Here is an 11,433-nt window from a genome sequence, read left to right on the forward strand (position 1 = left end):
GTCAGACTCAGTAGGGAAACCCTAAAACAGAGGAAGAAGGGGACCCAAAAGGCGGAATCTGTGGAAGGGGGAGGTCTTCCCTTTTTTATAGCTAAGGTCTTCTTTCAGTTTGCTACACTCATGTATTTTGTTTCCCTTATCTTTCAGTGATAAAATGCAGGTGACAAGGCCCAAAAGTGGGAGATAGGTGGACTGAAGGAGTAATCTGGACAGGAAGGGCCTGGGGCAGCTTTTGATCAGCATTTCCCTGTTTGCTGGGAGCTGTTTCATTAACATTTCTTTAGGATGGGCCCAGGGCCTTGGGGACATTAACATTTCAATTTCCCCAAGTGTTGCTCTGCTTTCCTGGACTCCATTCTCAATAATGGCCTCCATTTTATTTATCTAATTTATTTACCTAACTACACTAACTACCTATCTGTAAATCTGGCTTCAGTTCCAGGACAGCTCCTTATACCAAAATCTGCAGATACTCAAGTCTCTTATATATGGCATAGTACTTGTATATAAACTATGCACATCCTTTAAATGATCTCTAGATTACTTACAACATAATGTAAATTATTACCTGAATCCATGGATGCAGGACTGGCAGATTCAAAGAGCCAACTGTGTTTACATATCCTTGAGTCATTGGCTAACTTGACCTGCTTCTGATTGGCTCTTCTGGCCCGCTTCTCTGAGATGCCCCTTTCCTTCTACAAATGGCCATTGTGTTCCCCCACATAACTTAACAGCTGTGAATAAGACCTAGATCTATGGGGCTGGGGATGTGGCTCAAGTGGTAGTGTGCTCGCCTGGCATGCATGCGGATGTGTGGATGTGCAAAAGATGTGTGGAGGGATATACTTGCAAAGGAGAAGAGGGAGAAACTTCAGATTGTGATCCAGGACTGAAGAAAGAAATAGGGGGCTGGGGATGTAGCTCAAGCGGTAGCGCGCTCGTCTGGCATGCGTGCGGCCCGGGTTCGATCCTCAGCACCACATACAGACAAAGATGTTGTGTCCGCCAAATACTAAAAAATAAATATTAAAATTCTCTCTCTCTCTCCTCTCTCACTCTTTCTTTAAAAAAAAAAAAAAAAAAAGAAAAGAAATAGTAGGAAGAGTCTCAAATGGGAGCACAATTCTAAGAAAAGTGTACTTGAACACTGGGACATCTTTAAGCCAAAGCTGCCTGTTAAAAAACTCCATAGTTTATGAGAATGAGTGTCTCTGTCATACTCAGTCCTCAGTTTGGAGCAGCTCATGTGGCTTCAGTGGGTCCAGAGGGGCAGCAGTTGGAGCAGGGCTCACTGTGCCTGTGCATGGCAGATCTGAACAGTATTTTTATGGTTGTCATCACAGACCTGGTCACATTTCATGGGTGATTATGTTGAGAATGATATTAAAGATAGCATACTTTCTATGAAATGCTCGCCTCTCAAGATCCTTTTTGAAAAATCTGGAGCCATACTGCATTCTCTCAGCCCCACAATAGTGGGGCTCTGAGAAGTTCCACTTAAAGAAATCTTGGTTTAATCTGACAGTTCCCCAGTCTGATTACAAAGTTCCTTCTGTATACATAATTATATTAATATCTTTGTATTTGCTATTCAACCAACTTATGCTGGCTTAGAAAGTTAGGTTTAGGCTGAGCACGTAACCTGTAATCTCAGCAGCTCTAGATGCTGAGGCAGGAGAATCGTGAGTTCAAAACCAGTCTCAGCAAGGCACTTAGCAACTCAGTGAGACCCTGTTTCTAAATAAAATATAAACAAAGGCTGGGAATGTGGCACTGGGGTTAAGCACCAAAGAAAGGTGGGCCATGGAATGGAGAATTTGTAATCTGATGCATGGACTATTCATGAAGAGGTTCAGAAGAGGAGAGTCATGCACTCACCTGGCAGTGGTGTTTAGTAGGGATTGGAGAAAAGGTGACCCTCAACTCAGTCACTTATTACCAGTTCTTATAGCCATAACCAACCCTCAGATTGCCTCCAGTCTCCAGACATAAGGGTGTGTGAACCATTTGAGCTGTAAATTATTTCTCCAGCCAGAACTCCAGGAGAACTCAAATTGGTGAGAGGCATGGAGGGTCATTTCAGTATCATAGACTATCCTCCCACAGCCAAAATTAATGGCCCATTGTTCCTCTGGCTTCCTCATCTGCTTCCCTCTGAACTGAGTGTCCAAGTGGCTCATAGCCAAATTGTCCTTGTGACTTCTCAGGCCTTAGAACTCTCCCTCACCCTCCTTCTCCTGCCTCCCACACCAGCCCCAGAGATATAGGGCAGCCACACAGTAGATACAGGCAGTGTGGGATGTGAGTCACAAGATGGTCCCAGCATTGACCCCAGTGATGGGTTTGAGGGAGAAGCCAGCTCCTCTATTCCTCATTGTGGAGGCTTTGGACCCACCACAAATTTAATAGGAAAAATTTTTGAAGATATGCTCATTCAAAAATGCAAAACATGATAGGGATGGTCCAAAGCAGTCAACTCTGTTCTTTAAATATTAGTTGGCCTCAGTGTTAATGTTACCGCTGTTGACCGGTGACGAGTCCTTGCTTCCCCAATGTTGAAGAATAACACCAGAGAGCACGCCGAGGCAAGGTCAGAGTAGAAGTTAGAAGTTTATTAAAGGACAGCAGAAAAGACTTCTCCCGGAGGAAGAAGGGGACCCAAGAGGTGGAATCCGTGGAAGTGCGGTTGTCTCCCCTTTTTATAGTTTTGGTGATGGAATGTAAGGGGGAAGGGTTAGTTCACAGGTAATCTGGGCAGGAAGGACTTCATTATCACCTCTTGGGATGGGCTATCTCCAAATCTGTTGGTGCTGTTCCCAGGGTTCCATTAACATTTCTTTGGGGTGGACTTTGGCCTAGGGCCTTTCTGGGACTTCATTAACATTCCATGAGTTGTCCTGCATTTCCCAGAATCATTACCAGCATGGCCTCCATTTTAGATTTCCTCGATATGATATTAGACCCGATTTACCTAACTACACTGACTACCTAATTTTAAATCTGGCTTCAGTAAGGCCTTGACAATAGGAGGCAGCGTGAATGGTGGTTAAAAGCATGTACCCCGGATTCAGAGCTGAGCTCTTTCCACCACCTAAAGAACTAACTTCTGGACATAGTGGCACATGCCTGTAATCCCAGCAGCTGAAGAGGCTAAGGCAGGAGGATTGTTAAATTCAAAGCCAGCCTTAGTAGTTTAGTGAAATCCTAAGCAGCTTAGCAAGACCCTGTCTCAAAATATAAAAAGGGCTGGGAATGTGGCTCAGAGGTTAAGCACACCTGGATTCAATCCCTAGTATCCCCTAAAAAAAAAAAAAAGAAAAGAAAAGCTATGCACCCTGGGCCAGGTGTGTTTTTCATAGATCTCAGAGAGTTTTTATAAGAATTAAATGAAATACAATGAAGTATTTGGAGCAATGACTGGAACAGAAGAAATGCCTTGTGTGTATTAGCCATGATTTTTTTTTACATATTTATTTTTTAGTTGTGGTCGGACACAATTTTATTTATTTTATGTGGCTCTGAGGATTGAACCCAGGACCTCGAATGTGCTAGGTGAGTGCTCTACCGCTGACCTGTAAGGGTCTGGCGAAACGTCGGAGGAAGAGACCACCAAGAGACTGACTCATGCAATTGCAGAAGGGGGTTTATTGGGGATCCATTCCAACGCGCTGGGGCTCCCGGCCCACTCAAGAAGGGTGAGCAGCCAAGAGCCCCAAGCAGGGGTTGAGCAGAGCTTAAGTACACTTCTTGGGGAGGGCGGGGGCTTTGCATACACCAGAACAAATCAGCATGAGGCGCGGGAAAATTGAACAACAAATCTGAGACATGATTAGTACATTCATTAGCGGGAACAGATTGGGCAGGGGTGATTGGTTATTCCTAAGCGGGTACACATTCAAACTGATTGGTTCAGGCCCTGTATGCTCTAGGCTATGAATCAGCAAAATAGCCTAGTAGGGCGTTGTCTTAACTGCCTCAGGGTGTAGCAGAGGAATTTAACAATACCTGGTCCTTCACTTTTTAACTTCAATTTCTTTTACTCTTACAGACCCACAACCCCAGCCCATAGCCATGATTATTTTTGTTATTTACTACCAGTATCATCATTGTTAGATGTTAGAGGGTGTGTGGGTAGGATATAGTTGTTAAAGAAACCATCCAATTAAGTGCAGTGGAACATGCTCTCATTCCAGCTACTCCAGAAGCTGAGGGAAGAAAATTGCAACTTTGAGGCCAGACTTAGTGATTTAATAAGACTCAATCTCAAAATAAAAAAAAATAAAGGGCTGGGAATGTAGTTCAATGGTAGGGTACTCCTGGGTTCAATCCCCAGTATTGCAAAAGACAAAAACAAAACCCCTGTAATAGATTGATAATTGGATAGATGAATAGATATGGAATAAAGAAAGGAAACAGAGCAAAATGATAATTGTAAAATCTAGGTAGTAGACATATGGATGGATATTCAGTATAGTCATCCCTAATGTTCCTGGGAGATTGGCCCCAGGACCACTTGAGGATAAAAAAATCTGCAGATGCTCAAGTTGTTTATATAAAATGGCATAGTATTTTCATATCCCCCTATAAGCTTTTAAGCCATTTCTAGATTACTTAAAATACCTAAAACAATAAACATGCTATGAAAATAGTTGTTACACTGCATTGTGCAGGGAATAATGTAAAAAAAAAATCTGCACATGTTCAAGACAGATGCAGTTTTTTCCACATTTTCAATCTGTGGATGATGAAATCCATGGAAACAGAACCTATGCATTTGAAAGGACCATGTGTATATGTTTTTTTCAATTTCTTTACATGTTTGAACATTTTCATATCCAACATTATGAAAATATGTAACAAATTTCGTAAAGTTCAGAGGAAGTAAAATGAACTTGGAGCTAATAAGTAAAAAAAAAAAATGTGCTGATGGTGGGGGGTGTAGCTCAGTGGTAGAGCATGTGCTTAATATGCTCAAGGTCCTGGGTTCAGAGGGTTTAACTCCAAACATGGGGATGGGGAGACATTCTAGGTGAAGAGAGCAGCATAATCAGTGTCAGTAACATAAAAAACACAAACAGAAGAAAACAAAACCCCAAACCTGTGATTTGGGACTAATCTGTGACCTGAATTGGCACAGGCAGCAGGTGGAAAACATGACTGATGTAGGGTGGATCATGGCCCATTTTCATATCAGGGACTCTATCCCATCGATAAGTAGGAGTCATTGAAGATTCTTGAGCTGGAGTCTTTCTGCATCTCTCCCACCACTTAGAACCAAGCTTTCCCACAGAAAGTGCTGATCTTTTCTAAGGAACAAAACAATGTTTCACAGGTGTTCTACATGGAACTCTGAGTGAGACCACAGGTTGCTGACTAGAGGGTGAGTAGCAAAGTTCTCTTACTTCAGGTTCTCCATTGACCCAGAACTGTTGTCAGTTGGGAGGAGCCATGTGAAGCTTGTACTTAATTTGTGTCCTGACTATTAAGCTATAACTCCACTATCTGCTTTAATCCTCACATTTTATATTAAATACTAATCAGAGTGGAATTTACCCTGTGTGTGATCTGGAAAGTTGAAAAATGCTCCTCTTTTTCTCCAGTCACTGCTGGAATTTGATAGTCTAGATCAGTAATTTCATGCTTTAATGTGCCTAAGATTGGCAGCCTCAGGTTGTATGCCCAGAACAACCCAGGCACACTGCTTTTTTATGCCATATAAACATGTATATATGCTTATAACTTTTATGTATATTTATAGAAATAAATTGTGTGTGTGTGTGTGTGTGTGTGTGTGTGTGTGTGTGTGTATTGCTGGGGGTCAAAAACAGGGCTTTGCTATGTAAGGGTCCGGCGAAGCATCGGAGGGAGAGACCACAAGAGACCGGCTCCATGCAATTGGCAGAAGGGGTTTTATTGATTCAGCATGCTGAGGCTCCAGGCTCACTCAGGAAGATAGAGCATCCCAGAGCCCAGAGCAGAGGTCAGGCAGAGCTTAAGTACACTTTTTGGAGAGGGCGGGGGGCTTTGCATACATCAGAACAAATCATCATGAGGTGCGGGAAAATTGAACAACTCTGAGACCTGATTAGTACATTCATTGGCGGGAACAGATTGGACAGGGGTGATTGGTCACCCCTAAGCAGGATACACATTTAAACTGATTGGTTTTAGGTCCTGCGATGCCTGCCTGCCATTCTACACAGAGTCCCATGTTAATAGACAACCAGAGGAGTCAGTGAGAATATTTACTGGGCAGTTCGGGTATTGTCCTAACAGCTACAGGAATTACAGGTTTTGGGGGTAGCAGGGGAACTTTAACAATACTTGGTCTTTTACTTTTTAACCCAAGCCCTGCAGTTTAGAAACTTCACAATGTCCCATCTTTTACACTTTAACTCAAGCTCTGCGGCTTAGAAACAGCTTAGAAATTTTACCTTTACAGCTCATGGTAGGCATGCTCTACTACTGAGCTACATCTCCCCTATCCCCATTTATGCATAATTTAAAGGCTTTTTACAGATACTGGTTTGACTTTTGAACTCAGTAAATCCTAGAATACTCCTAATCCCTGGCAGGATCCTAACTCCCCTAAATGCAAACCCCTTGCTCATCTATGCTCTCCCCATCTTTCACCTGTGTCCTGTTTCTGCTCCCTTTTTTCTGGTTTGAACCAATGCTGCCCTCCCCTCCCTGCTGCCTCAGTCCTCTGTGCTCTAGAGCCCTGTTCTATTACAAGCAAACCACACCAAGTCCTCAGCTTTGCAACTGAAAGCTCTCACTCTGCTCACATTTTCCCAGAACTGGACTCCAGAGAAGACTGCTCATTTTTTCCATCCTGTCCATGTACTAGGGCTGGGCCTGGGGATGGGGAAGGGCGGTGCTTTCTGCATGCTTCCACCCTCCTAGTAGATCACCTCCTTTATCATTTATGCCATCAATTCTATCATCCTTTATGTGTTCTAATCCTTTTTTTTTTTTTAACAAGGGAAGATAAATCATTTTATTTCCTTTCTTCTGTTCCTAGTTCCTGAGGAAGCTGTAGCAGTATCCCAGAAAACTCAGCATAAGATTGCTTGTGAACTATGGCTCCAGTAGCACTAGCAGCAGCAGAAAACTACTACAATCCTTTTTAATAAAAAAAAAAAAAAAAAATATGGTTCAAGGGATCAAACCTAGGGCTTCATACATCAAATGCTCTACTACTCAGTTACGCGCCCCCAGGCCTATTGTTCAACTTTATGACCAACTTCCTGGCCGCTCCTCTGTTTCCCTGAGGACTTTGACACCTGACTGGGAGTTGTCCTCTTCACTTCTTGCCTAGCAACATCCTGGTGACTTTGGCATCTCTATCAACAACCTTGCCAGGGCTGGGGATGTGGCTCAACCGGTAGCGGGCTCACCTGGCATGTGTGCGGCCCGGGTTCGATCCTCAGCACCACATACAAAGATGTTGTGTCCGCTGAAAACTAAAAAATAAATATTAAAATTCTCTCTCTCTCTCTCTCTCTCTCTCTCTTAAAAAAAGAAAAAAAACGAAAAAAAAACCTTGCCTATCCCATCACGTTGAATGTGCATGGGGCAGACAGCACCAACATCCTAGCCTTTCCCTGGTCCTGACCAGCTCGACTTCAATGAACTTCACTTCTACCCCACACTTCTGTGTTTATTTGCCTCATAAAATATCCCACTGATAAGTCATATATCCCTACTTCCCATATTCTAAACATTACCTGAGCTTGTTTTCTCTCTCATCTCAACACATTTCAATCACAGGAATATTTTCAAGTCCCCAGCTCTTGGCCTTGAACCTAAGCAAAATGGACCCACCAGGTGGGCATGGTAGCACACACTTGTAATTCCAGCAGCTTGGGAGGCTGAGGTAGGGAGATTGTCAGTTCAAAACCAGCCTCAAAAAATAAAAATAAAAAAATACACGCCCCCCATACTTTAGTGGACACCACTCTAATCCTTCTCTGGTTGTGCTTATTCCTAGGGAGGCTTTAGGCCAAGGGAACATGCTCACAGGGGCCCATGCCTACCTTCTCCACATCTAAACCAAATTCTATATACAAGAGACATCAGAATTCCCAGATGAACAGTTCAAAGCCTACTTCAGGGGTTTGCATGGATTTTCCTCTCAGGATGGACATAGTTACCCCTAAACCCATGGGGTGGTCAAGGAGTCGAATATGTTCTGGGTGTGGAGTTGCATGCCTATAATCCCAGTGACTGAGGAGGCTGAGGCAGCATCACAAGTTCAAGGCCAGTCTAGGCAATATAGTGAGACTTTATCTCAAAAAATAAAAAGGCTGGGATCTTAGCTCAGTGGTAGTGTGCCCCTGAGTTCCATCATTGGTAACACAAAAGGAATATGAGTTGTGAGGGGGATGGAGCTTGGACATGTGGGCTAGAGTGGCCCCTCCCAGTGTGAAACAGAGCAGGAAGAGAAGGAATGTGTGCTTAGGGGTGGTCTTCCCAGGTGGCTCCTCTGGCACAGGCAGCAATGAGACTGAGTTCTAATTAAGGAGCCTCCAAATTTTGCCTGGCTGGATTTCAGAATTTGAACAGGCGTGTCTTTATTTATTTATTAACGTTTATTTTTTTAGTTGTAGTTGGACACAATACCTTTATTTATTTATTTTTATGTGGTGCTTAGGATTGAACCCAGGGCCTTGCATGTGCTAGGTGAGTGCTCTACCACTGAGCCACAACCCCAGCCCTCTTTATTTTTGACACTAGGGATTGAACCAAGGAGGGCTCTACAATGAACTACCGCCCTAGTCCTTTTTTATTTTTATTTATTTATTTTTTGAGAGAGAGAGAGAGAGAGAGAGAGAGAGAGAGAGAGAGAGATTTTTTTTTTTTAAAATATTTATTCTTTAGTTATCGGTGGACACATCTTTGTTTGTATGTGGTGCTGAGGATCGAACCCGGGCCGCACGCATGCTAGGCGAGTGCGCTACCGCTTGAGCCACATCCCCAGCCCCGAGAGAGAATTTTTAACATTTATTTTTTAGTTTTCAGGGACACGACATCTTTGTCATGTGGTGCTGAGGATCGAACCCGGGCCACACACATGCCAGGCGAGCGTGCTACTGCTTGAGCCACATCCCCAGCCCCCTTTTTTATTTTTAGACAGGGTCTCCCTAAGTTGGTGAGACTAGTCTGGAACTTGGGATCCTCCTGTATTAGCCTCTGGTGTTGCTGGGATTATAGGAATGCACCACCTCTCCTGGGCACGTGTCTTTAGCAGCTATTCTGTGCCTCACCATTGTGTCAGATACCTGTGTGTGTAGGGGTAGGGCAGAAAGTTTTTCTCCTTAATTTGAAGGAACTATACTGTAGAAACTTACTTAGGGAAATATACCCGATTAGGCTCATTCTGATGTTAGAGGTTTGGGGGAGTTGAGGAAAGGTATGAAGTGTATTGTGCATATAAGAATGGAAATAAATGCAATTATGACCTGAGCATGGACTGTGGGGATTTAAAATATACTCCCAAATTCTTTTAACATCCCTTTCAAAAGATGGAGTTGCATTTCCCTCCTCTCTTTTTTGGGGGGGCAGTAATGAGGATTCAATCCAGAAATGCTTTAGCACTGAGCTATATTGCTAGCCCTTTTAACTTCTGTTTATTATTATTATTATTATTATTATTATTATTTTGCATCACTGGGGATTGAACTCAGAGCATGCTACCATCCTTAATAGGGTCTTGCTAAATTGCCAAGGTTGGCCTTGAACTTGTTAATCTCCTGCCTCAGTCTCCCAAGCTGCAGGTCTTATAGGAGTATATCAACATGCCCAGCTGGGGATAATTCTCCATGGTGTTTCTACATGTCTCATGACAACTTTCATCTCAGACTATCTTCCCAAATATGTTTGAATAGCAACCAGCCTTGGAAAAAAGGTAGTGGCTCCCTCTGGGACAGAAGGCAGATTCTTTTTCCTGAGCATCATAATTATGTCTCTTTCTGGGGAAATGTTGTGCAGGTTTGTTAGTAACTTCTTAAAAGATGGGGTTTCTGAAGCTTAGTATTCCTCAATATTACACAAATGCATGGTATTCAAAGCATCTACCTTAGCTTCTCTGCATCACCCTGTGGGACATAGAGGACAAAAGGAACTGATGCAAACATGAAGTTTATGTCTGCTGTGCCACAAGCAATATAGTCTTTTGTCTTTGACCCATGAGTCTCATGCCCTGACAGCATCCAAGAATCTCTGAGCCAGGGCTGGGGATGTGGCTCAAGAGGTAATGTGCTCGCCTGACATGCGTGGGGTGCTGGGTTCTATCCTCAGCACCACATAAAATAAAAATAAAAGATACTGTGTCCACTGAAAACTGAAAAAAAAAAAAAAAAAAAGAAAAAAAAAAAAAAGAATCTCTATGCCAGACATAGTGGCACATGCCTATAATCCCAGCAGCTCCAGAGGGTGAAGCAAGAAGATCACAAGTTTAAGACCAGCTTGGGCAATTTAGTGAGACCCTGTCTCAAAATAAAAAATAAAAAGGGCTGGGGATATAACTCTGTGGCAAATTGCCCCTGGATTCAATCCCTTCTATGTGTGTGTGTGGGGCATTCTCTGACCTTGTCTGATAGATCAAAAGAACTCCATTTCAGAAGGGGTCCTGTCCCTGTGCCTGGAGGAAGGAATGCTGCACAGGGATGCCAAGAAGAATGTGAACAAGTAAACTTTGCTCAATTTCCCCAGTCTATTATCTATTAGTATTAGATTATACCCTTTTTGTTCAATCATATTTCCTCACAGATGTCCATGCATTGAACCTAAGCGTAAAAATGAATAATTCATCCTAGGTCTTTGGGTGTTCTTCAATCTGAATACTCTGTGTCATATAAAACCACGATCAAATAATTTTGTTATATTTTTTCTTGTTAGCCTGTCTTGTATATAGTGGTGGTTTCAGCTATAAGATTTTTTTGTTGTTGTTGTTGTTTGTTTTGGTACTGGGGATTAAACCCTGGGACCCTTTACCACTGAGCTACATACCCCTCAGCCTGCCAACCGCAGGCTTTGAGACAGGGCCTCAACTAAGCCTTGTCATGAGCCTTTATTCTGAGCAGGAAAGGGATCACCATATTTTCTGTCCCTACAATTACTTTTTGAGCCACACATCTATTTCTCAAACATTACATACTGTCCTCATATCTTTAGGTTTGGAGAGGCAAAGCCTCAGACCTGTGTCAAAGAAAGTGAAGTTTTCCAGCATTAAAAATTGCCATTGAAAATTCACATTGTGAGGGCTGGGGTTGTGGCTTAGTGGTAGAGCGCTCTCCCAGCATGCCCAAGGTCCTCGATCCTCAACCACATAAAAATAAACAAAATAAAGGTATTGTGTCTAACCAAAAAATAAATATTAAGAAAAAAGAAAATTCACATTGTGAATGGTAAGGATGCGACTAATTT

Source organism: Callospermophilus lateralis, chromosome 15, assembly GCF_048772815.1.
Source record: "Callospermophilus lateralis isolate mCalLat2 chromosome 15, mCalLat2.hap1, whole genome shotgun sequence".
In the NCBI taxonomy this organism is placed as follows: domain Eukaryota; kingdom Metazoa; phylum Chordata; class Mammalia; order Rodentia; family Sciuridae; genus Callospermophilus; species Callospermophilus lateralis.